The 24,112-nt window shown below is 38.0% G+C and overlaps 1 protein-coding gene across 1 annotated transcript in view; it reads left to right on the plus strand.

Annotated features, from left to right (window-relative positions):
- The first annotated feature begins 1,110 nt into the window (after positions 1–1,110).
- LOC133523947 (uncharacterized) overlaps positions 1,111–24,112 on the plus strand; it is a 50,104-nt gene continuing 27,102 nt past the window's right edge. Inside the window, exon 1 of the mRNA XM_061859670.1 lies at positions 1,111–2,994. The gene's annotated coding sequence lies outside the window, so the exon portion shown is untranslated. The remainder of the gene's footprint in view (positions 2,995–24,112) is intronic.

Below are 24,112 nucleotides of genomic sequence, written 5' to 3' on the forward strand. Positions count from 1 at the left end.
GACAAAAGTTATTTATATAATAACCAAACGTTTCACAGTGCAATCGATAAAAACCTGCATTAAGTTATCATCATCTTCCTAGCGTTGTCTCGGTTTTTCGAAATAAGAGGTATGCTGCAGTAATCCCAAGAACTGGCTTAAGCACTAGTTTTTACGTAAGCCTCTGCCGTCTGCCCTTCCAATGCAGAGGGGAAACTAGGTCTTGTCTAGGTCCAGGTCTAGGACAAAGTGCCAAAAATATGTATACACTGCCTTAATACATGGACAATAAGGTCGTGTATACATATTTTTGGCACTTTGTCCGTATCGATATTTTTATACGTGACTGTACTACGTACCGGGATTTGAAATACGGTACATTTTATAATAAAGTATATTCTTAAGGTAATCCTTACGTTTGCCCTCATAGTTTTCTAATATATTATAGGATTATCACCCACATTCAACAACAGGTCTTACGATATGAAAAAATAAGTTATATTCGATAGAAAATCCCCAAAGGATTGTATTTATTTCTGTTAATACAGGGTGATTCGGGAGACGTTCGAGTCGGTTACTTTACTAGTTAGTTGCTTTACGTGTTCATTTTTGGATTGAAAACAAAGTTTTAAATTATTATGGTTAATTGTGTCGAAACTTCAAGTTCTATTAAAAAAACCATGTTTACTAAAAAAAAAAACCGTACAAGTGCGAGTCAGACCGCCGGAGTCGCTCACCGAGAGTTCCGTACTTTTTAGTATTTGTTGTTATAGGGGTAACAAAAATACATCATCTGTGAAAATTTCAACTGTCTAGCTATCACAGTTCATGAGATACAGCCTGGTGACAGACGGACGGACGGACAGCGGAGTCTTAGTAATAGGGTCCCGTTTTACCTTTTGGGTACTGAACCCTAAAAATACATAAACTAGACAAATTAATTCTTAAACAAAAAAAATTGAATGAAAAAATAAGTACTAAAACACAACTATCATCTAAATCCATAACACAGCCTTCGTCACAAGCATAGGTATTAAACGGAATCCGCAACAAACTTCGTCCAATCTACATCAGTGATAATCCTCCACAGGCTTCGGCAAACATGAACTTCATGTTAATCCCCGAGACGACACATCCCTGGCGTAAAAATTCCAAAAATACTGGCCGCATTACCGCGCTGTGCTGCCAGTGATATTTGCTGGACGTTATGAGCCAGAACGGGGACCCTAACCTCGCTCTCTTAACCGCTGTCCCAAAAAAGAAACAAAAATATCCGCTATGCGCGCCGTGTCCAAGACTACCGTCTTCTCCATCGCTTGATCCAACCACCTAGCGAGAGTCTCTCAAGGTGTTTGCTCGAGACTCTTCGCTATGAGACCGTTCGCTGACACGACTATCGGGACAATGATCTTCGAATCCGAGGACAATCAAGGGTTCTTCAAAAAAGGAGTGTACAGTTTCTTTAAAGGGTCGGCAACGCGCATGTAATACCTCTGGTGTTGCAGGCGTCCATAGGCTACGGTGACTGCTTACCATCAGGCGGGCCGTATGCTTGTTTGCCACCGTCGTGGTATTAAAAAAAAAAAACAACATCCCCATGGCGGTTATCTCGTGAGCCAAGTCTAGGTACTTACTGGACTTGTCCTTCTCGGCTTTTACGAGATTATGAGCTGTGTTATTATTATTATTCTGTCCCACGCTTAATATATACCTGAATTAAATCTATAATTAGATCTTTGGAGCTACAGCATAATTGTTATCCACGTTCAGGTTTCAAGTTGATGAATATATTATATATTTAAGTCTTTAAGACCCCCACATTGTGTACTGTTTATTACGTAGCTATTTCTCGGTAACGGCGGCCTTGCCTAGTCGGTACTCACCCGAGCCTAATCTGGGTTTGAATCCCGGACATTTATTTGCGTGTTTAATTAAGTATCACTAGTATTTGTTCCTGGGTAATGGACAAAACATATATTTATGTCAGAAGCACATGGTTATACATAGTTATAGGCTAGGGTTTCCTAATTAACCTAGAAAACTTTAATGACACAGCAAATAAGTGGCTTCAGTTTTATGTGACATATGTTTTGATTGTAAGTTATTTTAATTTTTTTAATGCAAGAAAAATACGAATGAATGGGTACTATAAGACCCAAGAAATATTTAATGAGTATAGAATTAGAATAATTTACTGTATACATCAAAATTTAATACATTTATTTTGGATCAGATCAGAGACTATTAATAAGAATGCCATTAATAATGTCCTCGTTTCGTCTGTTCCATACCAATTTTCATATAATTTATTCTAACGACTACTTTATAAAAGTGTTATTGTTACTGACATTTTTTTATGAATAAATAAAATAAAATACTTAAATAAATATTATAGAACATTAATACACAAATTGACTAAGCCCCGCAGTAAGCTCAAGAAGGCTTATTTTGTGGGCACTCAGACAACGATATATTACATTATATATTTATTATAACGAGCCTATTGTGTCCCACTGCTGGGCAAAGGCCTCCCCCCTCTTCTTCAACTCATCCCGGTTTTGAGCTACGACCGGCCAGTCCCTCAAAAAGGAGTCTAAGTTATCCCGCCATCGCCGACGAGGTCTGCCAGATCCCCGGTTTGACTCGTGGGGCACCCAAATATACACACCCAAAACTCAGGAACAAATATCCGTGCTCATCGCACAAATAAATGTCTATATTTACCGGGATTTGAACCCAGAACCATCGGCTTCATAGGCAGGGTCACTGGGCCAGGAAATGGTCATCAATTTTTTCCGTTAATTTCTGCAGCTCTTCTATTTCTTTCACAGCCTAGAAACTTCTTAAAACATCTAGATTCCACTATTCTTAGAAAAATAGTTCCATATTTGAAGTGAAATAACTTATATTTAGCGGTGCGTGGAAGTTCACGTGCAGATATAAGCGCGGGCCGCAGTGCGCGGCGGCAGTCGGGTCGTGCCGGGCGCGAGTGTGACGCGAGTCGTGAAAACGCTGGTAAGTTTTTACGAACTTTGCTAAGCATTTTCCGGTCATAGAACTTAATTATAATCAGTACAGATAGTGTGTAGTAAAATCAGATGACAAAGCATATCAATATTTACGGAGAATTGTGGTTTGAGCTTTTATCAAGTTTTTTCTTGAATAAAATTTCGACGAAGATTAAATTAGAGTAGTTATGAAATATAAAAACAACTTTGTATTTTAATTTGTAAATAGGATCTGGAAAACGATTTTTAGAATTTATATATGGTATTAAAAAGTTTTTTAGTTCTTCCATACGTATTTTGACCCAGAAATTAAGAAACGCTTAGCACGATTTATTTAAAATATATATTTTTTAACATTTCAAACTTGAGCAACTCAGAGTATATTAATACCTTGTTTTAACAATATAGGTAATCGTATTTTCCAAGTAGCGATTTCTGCCATTCGCCATTTTTACCACTTTTTTTCTCAATAGCTTCCTTTCCCGAAAGTATTTATAATGATTCGAATATTTTGCTATTATATTTATTTTTCAACAGGTTATTTTTCTGCTCGGATTCGTGAAATACTCCCACTACATTATATTTGTTTAAAATCATATATTTTATTGTACGATTTTCATCCACATAACATTAAAATAAGAAAAGTTACCCGAAATTATGCGAATCACTAGTTAGAAAACCTATAAGAAAAATAAGCTATTGAAAAATAAATATACATAATAGGAAAAAAACTAATGGTTATATAGAAATACTTTGGGAAAGAAGCTATTGTGGCAAAATTTTATTGATGTTTGCGAATGGAAAAATCGCTTGCAGTAAAATTAGATTTTCAGGAAATATCTTGATTATTTTGTTACTAACCATGCTATGGAATGTAAAATTTCTGAAATAAATAAATCGGATAACCGCCACACCCCTGTCGTTTTGTCATTTTATTATAATATTTTCCTATTTTGGGTATCTAAACTGCATTATTGACCGAGCTAGCGCGAAGAGCGAGCGCAACATCTCCGTTTCAGCTTGGCAAACATGTTTTCTTACGTCCGGCCGTTTTCCTCCACAGGTCTTATTCCTCAACCGATTCTCGTGAAATTTTGTGAGTAGGTTCGGGAATTAGCTAACTAGAATTATTACTCGATTTAATTTTTTTCCAAATGGCGGTGCCATGGAGTCTTGCCTGTCGTACAGATGAACCGAATAATTCGGCCGAATATTCGGTTCGGTAAGATCTGAACCAAACATTTGTCCGAATAGACAGTTTCGTCAAACTCCATATACGGCCCATCTCTAGTTTTCACCAAGTGCTCTATCGGCTACAATTTACATTTACAATTATACACGTTTTGATTGGTCTGGCTGTCAAATTAACCTGTAAAGAGTTTGATGACTTAGATAGTTCGCAAAATACGATGTTCGCCGATATGTTAAACAAGCGGCTATAAAAATAATGCAATACATAAAATTGTTAATAAAAATAGTGTGTACGTAATGTGGCTTTACAGGCCAATTCGAACATACACTAATATTAGAATGATCTTTGAATCATGTTATTTATTTACCGTGCGTCTGGCCCCGCCAGTATACATATACATACGGACAAATACAGTCGACGTCAAAGATAAGTGTACGTTTTTCGCCATATTTACAAAGCAGTAAGGTCTTCTTATTCGTGTACAGGGATCAAACTTTTTAATTAAATTTTTGTCTGCCAATGCTTTGCCACTTCTAGCCCTCTGGGTGTAGCCCTCGGGAGATCTTCCTCAATTCACATAGTTGAGCACAAGGAACATTCGATCATGTGTTTTGTTGTTTGGAGGACTCCACACTTGCAGAATAGAAGCAGGTGTTCCGCAGCTGGTATGCGTAACAATGTGCTGTTGAGTTGTGAGTTCCATGATTTGAGGCGAGCCTCCTAGGGAGTTTGGTGCTGCAGAGCTGAAAGAGAGGAGTAAGGTGCAAAAGTGTAAACATATCTTTGACGTCAACTGTAGTCGTACGAGCGAAATGCACGATAACTGAATCAGTTCAGTTAGATGTCATTCTGATATCGACGTAAGTTCAAATTGGCATTTTGGAATAGTCACCTGAAAAATAATTTGATTTTTCAAAGGATATCAGGTTTTAACATAATGCCATATAAAGTCTGAGAAGCTGCTGAACTGCACATTCGTTTATTTAGAAATGTAATATTTTAGTAATAAAATATGGTAAAAACATATCTTCAATTATTTTTAAATTAAGCCCAAACGAAATAGATTTGAAGGGATCGTCATTCGACGCGACAAGTATAACGACCATAGTGCTAGGTTAGACATTTGTCTGACATAAATATTTAATCATTAGGTACCTATTATAAATGATATGTTTATGAAAGTTAGCACCTAGCTAACTTTCATAAACATATCATTTTAATGGCATCTCCTCAAATACTCGTAGTTATTTCATGAATATAATTTTACTCAATTAATTTTCACTTTGATATACTTCTTAATACCTACTAACAAGTATATCAAAGTTTGTGCTGGACAGATGGATAAAAGCCTTAAATTGACACAAAAACACCCCCGCGCTCTATTTATATCGTAGAGGATAAAATGCAAAAAGAGGGTCAAAGGATAACATTTTAGCATTTTATGCAAAAAGTCTAGTATTCTGGACGTCGCTGTGGATTTAATATCTGTACCATCGCCTGCACAATATCTTCCACAACAAAGCGCACAAAAATAGGCACCAGATATGTGTGACACCCCGCGTCCTAACTAGCTCTACAATAGTATTTTGTGCAACATATACATAATAGGGGTTTTTTTTTTAATTGATGGGCATAAGTCGATTTTTGTAAATAGAGGCCCGAATAATATAAATACCTAATAATGTGCTGATGCATACAATATTCTTTTTCTACTCGTCGACTATCATGGTTGAGTTAAGGTTTCGTATACCAAACTATAATTGCGTACCTTTCATGGATGGGCTCCCAACTCAACTATAAAATATCACGTGCCGTCGCGCTCCCATAAAATGAGGGACGGGCGGGCGGGGGCTCGCGCGTATATGTATTTTTGTCCACTTAGTTACTTACCTATTCTCATTGCTTTAGGTTTTATAGTAAAAAAATATTATTATTGATGACTCGTAGAAAAAGTATTGTATACGATAGTGATATAATAAAGCTTTTCAATCTCGTACCTCACGGTGCTCGACTGAAAAGCTCTCTATTATATCACGATTATATAAAATACAACACTTAAAATGATAAATAAATTAAAATTAAAAGCTACCAGTACAATAATAAATTAATTTGGTTTCGTAGATCTTTGCCTAGAAGGAAGCATTGCAAAAATACAACAGTTGTGAGTTGTACTATATTGTATGAATATTCATAATAACACTGCTATTAGAACAGCGCCGGGGGGGTCTCATAGCCTAATGGGTTAGTGTCCTGCCTACAAAGCAGGAGGTCCCGGGTTCGAATTCTAGTAAGTGCATTTATTTATGTGTTTATCATAAATACTTGTTCCTAAGTTATAGATATTTTCTGTACATATAAGTACATATTTAATATACCTACCTATGTATTATTATATTTATCGTCGTCTAGTATCCACAACCGTCCTTATAATATTTATTTATTTATTATGATGAGACGCGCCGCGCTTCTAACGTAGTTGATTTAGGGCGTCCGCAAGCTCGCACGCGTGCACGGAGCGGGTGGGCGGGTTGACGAAAAAAATTTACTTACAATTCCACCCGCGCGCGGGCGCTCGCTCCGGGTCCAGCGTCCGCACAAGCTGACGGACGCCCTTAGATATCACTGGTAGTCATTCAATTGACAAATAGAAGTGCTGGAGTACAAAAAAGAGTCAAAATAAGATTACGTTACATAATTTTGCGAGCTATTGCAGGTGACTGTACCCGGAACTTCCATCTTTAATTTTATTCGGAGTTCGGAAACTATTTTCGTTTCTTGGGTTGTAATTTCGTAATATTGCAGTAATTGGAACAAACAACTCATATTGTTATCATTATTTCTATTTTTATTCCCAAACTTGTCGATCGTAATGGGATTAATTTATGTACTTTTACTAGACTTTGACATTTTGCATATACTAAATAAAATAATAAATAAGTATTGGAGATTCTTACACAAATTGATTAAGACCCACAGTAAGCTCAAGGTTTGTGTTGTGGGTTCCTTGGACATTGTGAAACAGACCCCTAATCTCTCAAGTCTCAATGATATCCGAGCAAGCGAAAGATTTTAAAATTTAATCAACTCTACCAGCCAACAATTCATAATTTGTCATTTTTGTGGATAAAATCCATTTATTTTTAGTACCGCTTTTTTATAGCAAATTAATTATTGCGTAGGTATAATCTTATACCTTTAAATGAGCAATTCTTGTATATATATATATATATTTCTGTGATCTCGGAAACTGCTCTAACGATTTCGCTGAAATTTGGTATATGGGGGTTTTTGGGGGTATACAATCGATCTACATTAGTCGTATGTTTGGGAAAACGCGTGTTTTCGAGTTTTCATGCGCTTTTATTTCGACTCAGAATATGGTCGCTAATTTCGTATTGCCGGCCACTGGCCGTCTGGTCCAGCGGGTTAAGACGCGGACGGCTAGAAACGAGTGTTACGGGTTCGAATCTCGCCCGGTGACTAACTTTTGTTTTTTTTTTATATTCAAGTTTATATATATTTTTTAATTTTTATTGTTTTAGACAAGTTTAATTTAGTAAAAAATGTACCTAGTTAAGATTATCACCTATACACCACCATATTACAATAAATAGTTATAATCGAGCAAAGCTCGGTCGCCCAGGTACTTATAAATAATATAAATAAGGACATCTTACAACAATACATTCTTTTCTATTTCCAACAAGATCTAATTTAGCAGGTTCGAAGCTACCTAATATACTTATTTGCTTAACTTTGACCTTTAAAAGCTCCTTCATTGGATTCTTAAGGAAACAAAATTACCTACGACCTGCACGCCAACCTGATCTCGAGTAATCTTCTTACTCCGACCAAGATTTTTCACTTTTAGAGGGATCGGATTGGTAGGACCGACGGGATAGTTCTTTTAAATTTTTTATGTAAACGTGGAAGACATGGACAGTCGCCATCAGATAAACACGGTGTTTATAAAGTCCGTTAATTTCAAGGGGTACATTCCCGAGCTTAATAAAAAAAAAAAAAAAAATAATAATAAATATCTTTATTCAGTAATAAAGGACAAATATTTGCTTACGTTTTTGTTTACAATTACATACATATAGTTATTAATTAACTTAGCAAGTAGATATAGCACAGTACAGTTACATGGCCAACTCCAGTCCCTAAGTCAATAGAATAAGGTGTTCAATTGGTCAATTAACTGCACTGTTTAGATTACAATAAAATAATATATGAACAACATTTCATGAATAAAGTAAGCTACATCAGTGCCCCTAGTGTAAATTTTGTCGATAGCGAAACGTGACATACGCGTTTGCGTTAAGTCTCATTTTGTATGGGTTTTTGAACAGCGCGCCAAGCGGGACGTTTTGGAAAGTCAAAAATCTCATACAAAATGACACTTAACGCAAACGCGTACGTAACGTTTCGCTGTCGAAAATATTTACACTAGGGGTACTGTTCCCCGTACTAGTATTAAACTGTATCACGGTGGAAACAGGATTCGCCATCCTCTATTTTCAATATGTTACCAATCAATAAGCAACATCATGTTATCAGTTAAGTTAAATGTTACCCGTAAACGTGGGTCGCTTGACAAAAAACCGGATTCCGATGCTAGTTGCAGTAAGTGTAAACATGTAGTATATGCAAAAGAATCACAGTAATCTTAAATTAAATAATAGGCACATATGTAGGCAACTTTCTTAAAGAAAACGGTATTCTAATTAATTCAATTTCTTCGCAATGATTTATTTTTATCTGATATGGCCTTCACGAGCGTGTACATTTGCCTTAGGGCCTGTTTACATATTGATTAGTGTTTAGTATGAGTTTATACATTTGCTACTAAACGCAAGTATTATCTCGGACGATCGATATTCGAAGTGTCTTTATATGTAAATATAATGTCCGTGTTAAAATAAAGAAATTAACTACTTTTTACAAAAAAAAAACTCGATTCGTAACCTAATTTCTTGACTTTCACTAAATAGAAAATATCAAAACGCAGCTTAAAAATCTATAGCATTTTTGTTACAAAAAGTTAAAATATGAAAATTGCTAAAAGGCGCAATTTTATTTATGATAGAACTCTTCGATTACTTCTTTGTTAAAACACTAAAAATCTCTCTGTTTCTGTTTATTGGTTCTGTCTGGCCCGATGGTTGACTGGTATAGAATGCCTTAAGGCATTAAGTCCGCTATTTGTACTATTTTTGTATTGTGCAATAAAGGTTAAATAAATAAATAAAATATAGATTCAAAAACATGATATCCGCGATCCCGGGCACGCGCCGCCTTCTCGCTCTCGCTTGCGCCCAGTGAGGGAGAGAAGAACCAGAACCCACGCGGCCTACACGTTACCTATATTTAGATTTCTTACATTGAAATGTTAATTAACCATTTCACCCAGAAACCTTAGAAACAAACCAAGTGGTCTATTTAAAACGTCGTGAGACCCATACTACGTAGTATGGGTATTTTTATTATATACACCTACTAGTAGGTCAGTAAAAATTGAAACTACTCTTTTGCTGTAAATTTATTTATTTATTAAGAGGCTGTCAATACCTAAAACGTGCACACTGTCTATTTGTATCGGAGTAAATGAGATAGCACTGTCGCATGTTACTGGGCCTGAGCAAGGGTATAATAAGAATTATTTAAATAAAAAAAGTGGATTATTATTTATTAGTGAAATATTTTACTCGTTAGCGGTTTAGATATAAATGTTTTGAACTTGTGATTTTAATTGCAGACCCATAAGTCAAAACAATAAAGACATAGAACCGTTTAATTGTGATTTTAAGACCAATCTTTGCACTTATTTTCTATCGAGCTGATTTCGTTCAATCATGTATCGAGTACAACCACGGTCTTTGAAATATAATTAATATGAACATATATTTTTCTTACTTGACTAAAACAAATAGTCTTTCTTAAAAAAACTGTTTAAGTAACATCAATTTCAAGGACATTGGGTGTTGACAGCCTCTTAAGTCCGCCCCTTGTCACTGTATATTTTTTACTGTGCAATAAAGTTTAAATAAATAAATAAATTTCAATAATTATTGTTATTTAAAGGCCTCGGCCTAGTCTGTAACTCTGTAATGATTCCGCCTTACGGCCTAGCATAACTGCAGCCTATCCTTATATCCTCCTGATGTAAGACCGAGCCTTAAAATTCAAAATTTGTCAGTGACGTTTGAATTTACAGTGTAATAGTTATTTGTTTTACAAGGTTGCCCCCTTGTAGAACAAATTGTTGTTGTTGTTGTTGTTTGAACGCTCGTGCTAATATTGATACCCGAGCAAGTGAAAGATTCCAAAATTGAACCACGACCGTAGCGAGTGGTTCGAAAAGTGGAATGTTGGAATCTTGAGCGTTGCAAGTATTCCAAGGCACGAGGGTTAAACTTTGCCTCTGAGTGAAACACTAAATTTTTCACCACACCAACGCGTGGAAACTACTAACTACGAAATACCAAAAAAATCTAAATAAATCAGATCCAAATGAATGTAAAAAAAAACATTCATAATCATCAGTTAAAAGTAAATTCTACTAAGTAACATAAGGAAACAACTAAAAATGTACATCTGACTACTTTGCCTCACATGTGGATAAAGTGCAACTTTCTCATTCGTTTTTGAACAATCAAGAGGGCCAGGGGAGGGAGGGTGTGACCAGTTGGTGCGGTAAAAAGAGTTGATTTTTTTTTTGAAAATGGAACGAAACAAAACAAATGCAACTCTGTTCCTATACTCTTCTATTACTTGTACTTTACTCTTCTATTGAAAATGATATAATTTTCGTCGCACTTAAAAAGTTATTTAGGTAGGACCGTTCGCCTTATAATACTAATATACTTATTAATTTTATCAAGGGCGCTAGCCAGGAACGCTTACAGATAAAAAAATAATTCATCAATAAACAAGATAATAAGCAAGTAGGTACTGTCAGAGAACAAATATCATGTGTATTATTATTAATGCTGGTGTTTTAAGTGTTATTTAACTCAAATGCTTACTTTACAAGGATTTAGTTTCTTCGTATTTTACCGATTTTGGGAAAACCTTTATACAGGACGTTAAATAATAAGTATACAACTATGTCTGTAATCGTTTTTGATTCATATTATAATTGCTTGTCTATAACACTTTTTTAGCTTTCTGGCTTATCTGTTTTATATCAATGAAATTATACGGATGGTAATTGGCTTTTCTTCTTCTTCTTTCCATCCTGTTACCTCTGCTGAGGTGTAGCGCTCGAACCATTTTCTTCCACTAACTCCGGTCCTGGGCAGCTTGGGTAACCTCCTCCCACCCCATCCCCAATACACCCAACTCTTGCTCCACGGAACGGCGCCAAGTAAATTTAGGGCGACCATGTTTCCGTTTTCCGGGCATCTTCCAGGTCAGGGCCACTTTGGATAGGTGGGTGTCAGGCTTCCTGAAGATATGGCCAATCCAATGCCATTGGCGCGTTTGGATCTCCTCGTGTACGGGTGCTTGTCCGGTAATTCTCCATAAGTGAGCGTTTGTGATCCAGTTTGGCCAAAAGATGCGTAGAATTTGCTTTAAGCATTTGTTCACAAACACTTGGAGTTTTATTGTTAGATCTTTGCGGACAAACCAGGTTTCGCACCCGTAAAGTAACACGGCTTTTACATTTCAATTAAAGATTAAAGATCCTCACTTTGGTTTTCTAGTCAGGGTAGAGGAGTTCCACACTGGTTTAAGCTGGCTGAATGCGGCTGGGGCTTTGTTTATCCGAGTTTCAATGTCGGCTTCCGTTCCTCCGCTCTGGTCGACAATACTACCCAGATAGCAAAAGCTAGCCACCTGGTCAATCTCAATCAATCCTGGTCGATTGGCTTTTAGGAAATATTTAACTGCCACATGAAACTCAATATTATATCTGTGACTGTGAGTTATCGCTTTCCTTAGTGGAGGAAACACGAGAGATATTAGAAATTAGAAATGAAAGTTATCCTCACATTTGTTGTTGATTATGATTACTTTAGTTGCCTCATTATTGTTTGACAGTTATCAGTTATCACTAAGTTGTTCGTTTCGGAATGAAGCTGTAGAAGTCTTAGCGTCTGGTTCACTAAGTCTGAGTAAAGTATTGCATAGCTAATTAACAAATAAATTAACTGCCAGATAAACCTTACTGCAAAACTTATCACTTTTTGTATCAGTTAAGCTTATTTGAAGATTGTACGATGACTTTATTCTTCAGATAAGTGGCAAGTAGCTTATTCGGGACTTTACTTTGACATTGTGAAACAGACCCTTACTAATGCTGAAATAATTAACTAAGTTAGTACTAAAATTGGTACATGCAACATGAGATAAAAAATTGCTGATGAATTTGACATACCTACTAAACATCAAATTATTTTAATAAGAACAGGTTTAGGTCAGAATATAATAGAAACAATGATTTGCTTACATTATTTTGAGGCCATTGTTAATAATTGTGATTATGTGTACTTATGTGGAGGTATGATTATGTTTTAATAAGAAATGTTATATGTTATTTAAAAGTACCTAATGAAAGTGAATAAGATGATGAGTACGTAGCGTAGTTATGTGAAAACAACTAGATGGTAGAAGGTTACTTTATATATTTCCGATTTCAAATAAACAATGCAACAGTTTGATAGACTAGGACTAGAAGGCTATGTCAGAAATGTTTACTGATTTCTATTAATTGCCATAAAATAAATTGTCAAGACTTCAGGTAACGATGTTGCCTTTGTTTTATTGTGTCTACTTTCTTGGTTTAATATATCAAATATTTTGAGCTGATAATGTTTGTTAGTAGGTCAGTTTCATAATCCAAGATCAAAATAATGTTTCTAAAATGTTGTTTTTTTTCTAAACACGAATCTTAAATTTCAGTAACACGTTGTATTAGCAACATTCTTAACCATCGGTGTACCTTATGCATTTCCCATAAGGTTTAAAATTGCATGTTAACAGTGTACACGAGTTGAGTGTTTGTCAAACTTTCGCAGCGATAGGGGTTGGCAGGTGCAAAAGGGTGCGCGAACATGACGAACATGAGTCATTTACCCTCATCAACCTTAACTTGGAAAGGCAACGCTTGTCGTCGATTTTATAAAAACAAAAGCTTAATAAGTTCAATGAAAACTATAGCGAACATCATGACCAGTACAGTCAGCGTCAAATACTTTGTAGCAGTCAAAGTAGCCAAATAGTTCGGTACACCATACTAAATATATGGTGTACCGAACTATTTGGCTACTTTGGTTGCTACAAAGTATTTGACGCTGACTGTACATGCGTTTTTGAGTTGTTGCAAAACATCTTTTCTTAGTAAAAACACGTACAAAGCGGTGCGAAGTTAGTCACTTATGCTTGTAATGTACATGATACTTACTAATAGCCCCCGTTTAGCCTATTCTGAGAGAATGGTAAAGGTATTGGAAACCCCATTACTGAGCATGGCCTGACATGCTCTTGGCCGATTTATGGTGTCTCCGGTTTGCGGTTTCCAATACAATTTAAATCGCTAAAGACTATAATTATGGTACGATAAACACGCAAAACTAAGCCCAGATGCGGCGATAGCCATTAAAATTTAACCATTTGGTTTCCTCTGAAACCGTTAATAATCGCTGGACATACATAACATACATATAAATTTAAATAGCTCAGCTTGAAAACTAAACATAAAAGCAAGTTTGTGCTAATTTTGAACTCGCCGGCTTCGTAGCTTTAGCTACCGACTGTGCGTCCAGTTTCTGATTGACCGAGCTAACCGCGAGGTTGATCGATACGAGGAAGCTGTCAGTAAATTATGAAGCGGCAAACATTCATTGAGTTAAGGTTACATTCGTATTGTGACGGTTACTGTTGCAGCATTGCGACTGCAGGAAACGTTAAATTTATTATCAATATTAGCTTCTGCCTGTCAAAAATTTGCCCTAGATACGATATGGATTAGGTATCTATGCCAGTGTCGAAAGTGACGTTTCTTCAAACAAAAACGTAACTTTTGAGACCGACACATCCGATCCATATCGTATCTAGTGCAGATGACGTATCTTAAAGTTCGAATCGGGCAGACAGTCTGTAACATCGCTTTGTTTTGTAGCATTGCTACATTTGCTACCGAATGTTTTGTAGCATTATTACCGAATGTTTTGCTGCCAAATTTCAAAATCGATGTCCGGATTTTTGACATATACAGCAGCAATGCAGTCGGCAGCAATGTCACGCTGCAACTCTGGAGCAGTGATGCTGGTGCAGTTATTTTAGTTATTCGCATTACGAACGGTACCCGTCTCAATCCGAATGTAGCCTTTAGCTGCAGGCCCTCGGGATGGCTGCATTCAAATACATAACTGTAATTAACTAAACAAATAGGCTATTTAAAGTTAAACCTAATTTGCAGTTGCTAGTTGTTATACTATAGATATACTTAGGAAAATGTTTCATACAAAACTATCTTCTGCCCACAACTTGGTCTGCGTGGAATACCTAGTGATGATGATTGTAAAAATTATCCCATATCCCTCCCTGAACAGCACACTATCTCCGTCACTTTCATCTCATCGGTTCAGCGGTTTAAGGGGCTATGTCATTTTCGGCGGTTTTCAACCAAGTGTTTGGTGAAAAATCAACAACAAAGTTCGAATCATGAACCACTTAGTAAACTCTGCGACGATCATCATCTTATAGAAAAGTTTTTTTTTCTGGATGACATAATGCTTTGATTGGAAATAATAGGCAAAATACTAAATTACAACTATAGTACAAATTATATTTTTTTCGTAGGGTTTTACGTTGTTATAATAATTTCCGCGAATTATTAAAAAAAAGGCCGGTTTTCATGATTATTATTGTTACTTCCAATATTATTTTGTTGCGAATGCAACTTATTATTGTATAATAATCAATGCAGTAGCTAAACGCGGCCGTCGGGCTCGGCTAGTATTCGGAGGTTTTTCAAAAGCACCAATAAGAACGCTCCACATATTCTAACGCGGCCAATTAAAGGCACCTAAATTTAAACCACCTTTTGTACTGATCAAATATTGCAAATCACTCTTTCATCATCCTCCATACTATCAACACCCACTTTCTACATTTAACCGTTTTGGCAAGAACCCTTGTAAACCAGTACCTTTTGGAAGATTATACTTCACTTTATTATCAATCGAAGTTTTATTTGAGTCGTCGACATCCTGACCTGCACGGCGGCCAAATTTTTTAGTCAAAGTTACAGATAATTTTCAAACAATGTCAAGTAATGCAGAAGAATTATATAAAAATATCCAATATAATTGATCTACAGTTATAGTTTTCCTCTAATTTTCATTATCTTATTGACTGCTATTATATTGCGCACAACTGTAATTACATTTACAGTACAGTCAGCGTCAAATAGTTTGTAGCAACCAAAGTAGCCAAATAGTTCGGTACACCATATATTTAGTATGGTGCACCGAACTATTTGGCCACTTTGACTGCTACAGAGTATTTGACGCTGACTGTACATATGGTGCTACTTTATAGCACTAGTGCGAAAATTAGCATATTACGTTACTGTGACGAACATTTAAAGGGTCATATGTGCTGTAAAACGTTGTACGATACATGTGCGAATAGGTAATTCGCAACTCGTGTCGATTTAAAACACTTCCTTCGGTCGTGTTTTAATTTATCGCCACTCGTTTCGAATTTCCTATTTTTCGCACTTGTATCGTAATGTACTATTCCCACCCACTGCCACTGTCTTCAAAATACTTCTTGTAATTTAACTATATTAAAACAATTAAATAAATACAAAATGTATTGTTGTTTTAAATTGGGTAATTAAGGGTTCACCATATTATAAAAGGTTTGACAATAAAGGTGAGGTCGCCTTTCGTATTCGTAGTATACATTGTTGGGTAATTATAACTCCACTTCAATGAGGTTCCTACGAAAACATGAAATAAATTAATAACGTTTCAACATGAAAGAAAACATATTGTACCCTTTTAACCGTATAATTTTAAGGGCGTTAATAAACCGTGTAATTGTATAACAGCCATAGACATAAAGAGCTACACTACGTTTTTTTAGCATTACAAATAATTCCGTAGAAATAGACATTCAGGCTTTTATTAGGGTACCTACCGTATTAACAATGAAATGTAATCATAGATTATTTATTTTACATAAATAAATAATAATAATTTCAAACCTTAAAACCACATGCTTACGTCTGCTGAGTTCTTTTCAATGCTAAGAAATCCTAAGTTATTGAGTCACTTAATATTTCTCTAGTGACTTCATCGATTCAAATCATGATTTTTTAGGGTCCCGTACCCAAAGGGTCAAACGGGACCCTATTACTGAGACTCCGGTGTCCGTCCGTCCGTCCGTCCGTCTGTCACCAGGCTGTATCTCATAAACCGTGATAGTTAGCCAGTTGAAATTTCTACAGATTATGTATTTCTGTTGCCGCTATATCAACAAATACTAAAAACAGAATAAAATAAATAATTTTTCCCAATCTCGAGGTTCGTCAGGCAGCCCCGTCGGGCGGGTCAATACTTGGATGGGTGACCGTTTTTTTATAGATAATGGTACGGAACCCTTCCTGTGCGAGTCCGACTCGCACTTAGCCGGTTTTTTTTACTTTCGCTCCACAGACATAAAGTACGAGTGTATGTGAAATTAATCTGATCAGTTCAAATAACTTAGAAAATTATGTCTTAAAAAGAGCTAGGCGCCATGTAAAAAAATTCCTTCTAAGAAAAAATTTCACAAGAAAACATTTCATGTACTGAAATTTTCGTTTTCCATTGATTGTTGGTGATATATAATGGTATATAAATCTATCATAAAATATTAGCCATGTCATAATAATAAAGAAAATATAGATAAACAATAAGCGTTTCCAGAATACGAGAAATGAAAAATTTAAATGGAATGGCTAAGTGTAATAGTGTGGTGGTAAATGAAATGGCTTTCTTTCAATATTTCTCAGTATTGTTTCAATATTGGACGCAATTGCGAAGAGCACGCGATCAAAATAACTATTGTCTTGAAATAAGTTGTGATCAACTATTGTCATAGAGGAGCGAAAATAAGCAGCATTTATTAGCATTTATCAGCTATTTATTATCTCCGTTTCACAGTATTTCCATTTTGTGTGCAAATCTATTTTTCTTTCTCTAGCTTTCAGGTGCTGAAATGAGAACAAACTCTTCATATAACATATTTCATGAATATTTTAACCTGAAATTACTTTTGTAATTTTGAATATTGCCTGAAGGCCGTGCCTCTGTGGGATATTGCGTACTAATGGTGTTTATGTATGGAAATGGATGGATAATTTATATAAGCAAGGAAAGATGCAAAGAGGCTTTTTACGCGGTTATCACATTATGTACTATGTATACATTCACATAATTATGTGTGTATAGCAATGTGAATATGTGATGTAGTACTCTCACATTTACTACGTCATACATAAATATATATATGGAAGGTAGAGGTAAGGTATGCGATCTCCATAGGCAGAACTGATGCAAAAGTGTCCAGTTATTAGCTATAAATAATAGTTCCAAATCTCTCCAGAGTAGCGCTAGAGTAGCTAAAAACCGAGACATTAGGATGCCTTTCGATCAGAGATGTGCTATGCTGTGCTATGCTATGTTTTCATACATTTGAAACGCAGGTCCAGCTACAGCTACGTTAACGCGCGCAGCTACGTACCAGCGTAAGCATAGCACATCTCTGGTCGAAAGGGACTCTTATTGACGGACTGAAGTGCGCTGTCTATGATTTGTTTTTTTTTTTCAAGCCACCTATTTAAGGTTTTTTGATGACACTTTTAGGTATATGGAGATTCCATTCCTTACCTCACCTTCCATAATATATATATATATATATATAGCACTGTGAAATCGTTTTATGGTGCGTCACAAATTAGTGAGTATTTGGATTTATTTCCAGCCAGATGTGTTTTAGATTAGCATATTTTTACGCGCGTATACGGTCGTTTCGGCGGTACGAGCTTAACTATACTCCACGCGTTACATTTTACTACATTTGGTCTTTACAAACATACGCCTACGCTCGTATAAATCGCTAGTCTGAAACCGCTCTTAGGGCGATTCGCCAGAATGACAACTTTTGTCGGTGATGTGACTTGGACAAATCGGAAGATTATACCGTGGAACTTAATGCCAAGTTACTAAATGTTATCATGCCAAATACCGCCTTTTTATGTAGATAATAGCGTCACGTACGTAGCGTAGACAATACACTCCTGTTTTGGGGCAGTCGTGTAAAAATAACGATATTTTCCCGATTCGCCGGATTCTTGTTCCGTTAGGTTCTCGTCTAGTCGGATCGTGACGTACTAAACTAAATCTAGCAAAACTGGAATCCAGCAAAATAAGAATCCAGCGGATCGGGAACCCATCAACATAGCGTCGCGTATAAATAAAATAATCTTTCTCGCGTCGTCCCGGCATTATGCCACGGCTCATGGGAGCCTGGGATCCGCTTGACAACTAATCCCCAGAATAACCGTTGGCACTAGTTTTTACGAACTTTGCAAATTCACAAGATTATAATGTGTTAGTCAATTAGTGGTAACCCGTACTAGCACGTTATAATTTCGCGGTTTTTTTCTGACAGGTGATTAGTGATCACGTGTCTATAGAAAACTGAAGTGTCAGACGCCCCGGCCCCGTCCCGGACTGTTGTAGCGCGAGTCATCCTTTAGTTCCTTTACACTTTGCTTTATTTAGCATTAGAAAGAGGGTTTATTGTTATTATTATAACCTGATTGGCGATTGGCCCTAGTCACATCTGATGGAAAGTGAAGATCGAGCCTACGATGGAGCTCACCGGTTCAGTAGTAGCCTAGGTATTCATTCTTGCTTTAAGGAGACCGAGGTCATATTTCTCAGGGAATACAGATGGCGGGAGCGCATTCCATTCTTTAGCCGTCCGCAGCATGAAAAACGAGACAAATCTTTTCGTTCGGACAAATGGACCATTTACCTACAACGAAAGGGTGCATTCGCTCCCCGCGCCTGGACATCCGATGATGGGAAGGCTAGGGGGATAGTCGTGTCCCAAGCCCTTTATTCGAAAAAATTGCGCCACTTATTTTACTTAACCGAAAACTTTTTTTTTAATATGCCTAGACTTTATTTCGTCAGTATGGCTTAAAAGAGAGGGATCTCTTTGTCATATATACTACTCTTTGTGCAAAGGGGAAGATGGGATCACGTCGTAAAGTTCTTGTGCACGCTCTCCGGAATATATCGATATAACAAGTGACTCGACGGCGATGTTAGAGGGTACCTAAACAATCTTCATGTGTCTTTTTATTAAAAACGCTATTAACGCTAGTAAAGAAAAATAGTACGACGGCCCGATTCATTTTTTTCCTATTTTCTAAAGATATATTTTCTAATTTCCTAAAGATATCGTATCTGTAGGGCTAAGATGGTTGGCTCTTTATCATTAGTCACCATGCCTGTCACGTTCTAACAAGTATGCAAGTGCGAGAGTGACGCATAATATGACAAGTGATAAAAATGCGACCATGATACCGCCGCTGGATTGGATATATGTCAGTGTCAAAAGTTACGGGTTTGTTTGAAGAAGCGTTTACACAATAAAAGTATGATTGCGAACTACCTGCAAGTTGACACTCCGTTGTCCAGTGCCGGGGCGAGCAGCTGGGTCGCACCGCATACGATCACAATCTGTATTTTATTTACCACCTTGTCATACAACGGAGCCAAGACGTCACAATATCGTAACTTTAGCAAATGTTTGACGTATCTTAAAGTTCGAATCCGGCCGCGAGTAACACACGTATGAAACCAAAAGAATGTAAATGATTATATATGCTATATAATTGTTACATATTAGCAAAAACTTATTTAAAAAAATTATAAAAGTCACGACAAGATCGCTTGCCTATTTTCTAATGTTAAAAAACGAAGTATAGCGAAGTAATATTTTTGTTTTAATTAATTTGGATTTCCGCAAAGTAACGCCTGATTCTATTAATTTCATTTTCGTCCCCGACACTTTGAAGGTTCGAAATATTGACTGTTAACGCGAGGAATGCCGAAGGACCAGAGGAAAAGCGCAGTCCAAGAAATACAGAGGGACTATGGCTATGAGAAAACTAAAAATGAGAATAAAATTAAAAAGATGTTAATTATGAGGCCGACCGTACCTGGGTATAGATTCCGATTTGTTAACGGCGGCCGCCGTATTTAATTTTTGGTTCGTTCTTCTCTCTCCTTACTCCTTCACACTCACGTTTATCACTCTCGTTTATAATAATTATTTCATCGTATTATTTTATTCATATTATCAGGAAAAAAGTATATTGATTTTTCCCTTCATTGACGTTGTCCAACCATTGACATGTATTTAAATTTTTAGCTTCTTTGTTTTGCGTTTAAGTAGGTCGGCAAAAAGGCGGGTGATATGAGAATAAAAATGAGGTTGAATAGAGTAGATAGTATGAAAGAAAAGCGAGCGAGATGGATGAATATGAATGATAATGAATGAAAAAGGGCGCGAACATTTCCCCCCGACCTTAAAGGGTTCCTTTAAAGGAAAGAAAAACTAAATATAATAAATAATAACCCTTATCATCAAATTAAACGAACATTCACAATAATATAGCGAAATAATGAACTAAAGAAAAAGTATTATTCTAACGAAGTATACTCCTATTAATTATTGGTTAGGCAGAGGGCATAATCGCACGACAGGACGGACGAAACTTCCTTTATTTGTCCTGACAGTGACAACGCGGGTTGAGCCGTCCTTCGAAGGATGTACTGCCTCTACGACGCCTAAAGGCCATGAAAATGGCGGCGCATTATCTACTTTTATGACAACCACTGTACCAGTTACGATAGGAACTGATGGCGTGGTCCATTTAGCTCGAGACTGCAACTGATGCAGATATTCTGCACGCCAACGTTGCCAGAAGGACTGCACTATCTTATCCAGAAGTGCATGTCGGTCACGCAAATTACCTGACTCGACCAATGGAGCAGGTAAGGACAACAGCGGAGCAGTGTTGAGGAAATGAGCCGGGGTGAGAGCTGAAGGCTCAGCGGGATCACTACTCAGAGCTGTCAGTGGTCGCGAATTTACAAGGGCCTCTATCTGCGCAAGCGTAGTCAGAAGCTCCTCATATGACAGTATTTGCGTACCGATTACCTTGAAAAGGTGATTTTTTACTATTTTCACCATGCTTTCCCATGCGCCTCCGAAGTGTGGAGAAGCGGGAGGAATGAACTTCCAATCAATGCGGTTCTCCGCGAGCTCCATCTCCAAATGTGGACGATGACCGTCTAAAAACTTGTAGAGGTCACGCATGTAAGAGTTGGCACCGGTAAAATTAGTCCCATTGTCCGAATATATGCATTGTACGGGGCCACGCCGCGCCAAGAAGCGCTTTAAAGCAGCCAAAAAATTGGCGGTACTCAATTCCGTCGCTATCTCGATATGAAGGCAGCGCGTCGTGAGGCAAGTGAAAATGCATAACCAAGCCTTGCGACTCTTGACTCCTCTGCCTCGAGTAGGAGTGTACTGCAAGGGACCTGCATAATCACACCCCGTATGTGTAAACGGTTTATTCACTTGATTCACGCGACAGCTCGGTAGGTCTGCCATGAGCGGGAGAGACGATTGTGGATTCGCTCTGAAACACGTGTTGCATTTGGCAACGCGGTCGCGAATGACACGACGAGCCGACAGTATCCAATACTGAAGCCTAAGTATAGTCATTAATGACTCAGGACCAGCGTGCAAATGCTTTCTGTGGAAATAGTCGACGATCATATTGACTACATGATCACGTCGTGGAAGCACAATTGGGTGTTTCTGCGAATATTTCATGTCAGCATTTGACAGCCTGCCTCCAACACGAATCAGCCCGTCTTTATCTAAGAATGGTTTAAGCTTTTGCAAGGCAGGTGAGCAATACCTTTTGCTCTTTATTTTATCAATGTCGTCGCTAAAGTGTTCACTTTGCAACGATGAAATAATTTTACCCTCAGCGAACTCTAGGTCATTTCGGGAAAGTGCTGAGAAGCGCGGTTTCGGTTTAAGAATGCGGTACACGTATACCACGATGCGCAATAATCGAGACCACGACGATATTCGCTGAGCGAGTGAATAAAGTGGTGACTCTGACACATCCGTAGTTGCAGCGTGTGCAAGAGGCTTAAGCTCCGGCACTTCACCGATGGACTCTCGATCGAGCTCCCTTAAAGGCCATTCCGATGGATGCTTGGAAGCCCAAGCCGGTCCCGTGAACCACAAAGGATGGTCCACGAGCTTAGAAGGCGTCAAGCCACGGGACAAGCAATCCGCGGGATTTTCTAAGCCCGCCACATGATGGAAGCAGTTGGCCGGAATAGCTTCGATAATCTTAACTACCCGGTTGGCAACAAACGTTTGCCAGCGGTGGGGGGATGACTGAATCCAGCAGAGAGCAACTTTCGAGTCTGTAAACGCGTAGACCTCGTTAATGTTATAACGAGGTTCGAAGTTATCTTGCACCTTCCGCATGAGCTTTGCCAGGAGGACCGCAGCACACAGTTCCAATCTCGCGACGGAGACTGTTTTAAGGGGACAGACCTTCGACTTGGAACACACCAGCCGAACTGCCACTTCGTCTCCCTTTAGAACCTGAAGGTATACGACGCCTCCATATGCACGCTCGGATGCATCACCGAAGCCTAAAAGGTTTATAGTACAACCCTGTGCTACTCCAAGATGGCGCGGTATTTGGATTCCATTGAGCTTTGGCAACTCCGAACAGAATCGTTCCCATAAATCCACAATATGGGGTGGGGGAGTCTCATCCCAGTCGCATTTGATCAACCAAAGCTCCTGGATGAGGAGTTTTGCGTATAAGACAACTGGAGCTACTAAGCCCACGTTATCCCATAGACGTGCGGACAAGATCGTCCTTTTAGTGCACGTTGAGTCTGGCTCTGTCACCTTGAAATGAAAGTAATCACCAGATTTATTCCAACATAAGCCAAGGACCTTTTGGGAGACCCCTGGGTCGATTTCAATGTCTACGGAAGCCCGATGCGAAGCAGGTATTTCGCGTAGCACGGCGTCTGAATTGCAGGTCCATTTCACAAGATCAAATTGACCGCATTTGAATAAATCAATCAGCTCCTTAGCCGCGGCGATAGCAACAGACTCATCCTGCTGCTGCGAGTCATCTGACATAATGCTAAAGCATACGTCATCCATGTATGTACAAGAGGACGCGATCGCCGCTGCCGTTGGGTACTTATGCCCGTCGTCTGCAATTAGCTGACGGACGACGCGGAGCGCGTGATAGGGACTCGACTTCATACCAAAACACACGCGATTAAATTCGTATGTGGTAATGGGATCTGCCGGGCGGAATCTATATAAGATTCGTTGAAACTTGCGTTCCGCTTCGCGAACACCAATCTGTAAAAACATTTGGCGACAATCGGCCGAAAGCGCTATTTTGAATAAGCGAAAGTTCAGAAGGATTGAAAACAAATCCCCTTGAAGATTGGGCCCTGAGTGCAAAACGTCATTCAGCGACAGACCTGTGCTTGTCTTGCTACTCGAATCCAGGACCATGCGCACTTTGGTCGTTGATTTGTCCTCGCGTATGACAGCATGGTGAGGAATTATGTATGCGACAGCTGGAGAGGCCTTCATGGAGATAGTTACCTCCGATATGTAACCCTTACTGACGTATTCACGAATGATATCGTCATAGGCGGCACGTAACACACTCGATGACTCTAGCTTTCTTTCAAGGCAAAGAAAGCGCCTCTTAGCAGCAGAATGCGACTCTCCGAGCTTGAACACGTCATCTCGGAAAGGCAATGCGACAGTATATCTACCA

This window comes from Cydia pomonella, chromosome 13 (genome assembly GCF_033807575.1).
Source record: "Cydia pomonella isolate Wapato2018A chromosome 13, ilCydPomo1, whole genome shotgun sequence".
NCBI lineage: Eukaryota > Metazoa > Arthropoda > Insecta > Lepidoptera > Tortricidae > Cydia > Cydia pomonella.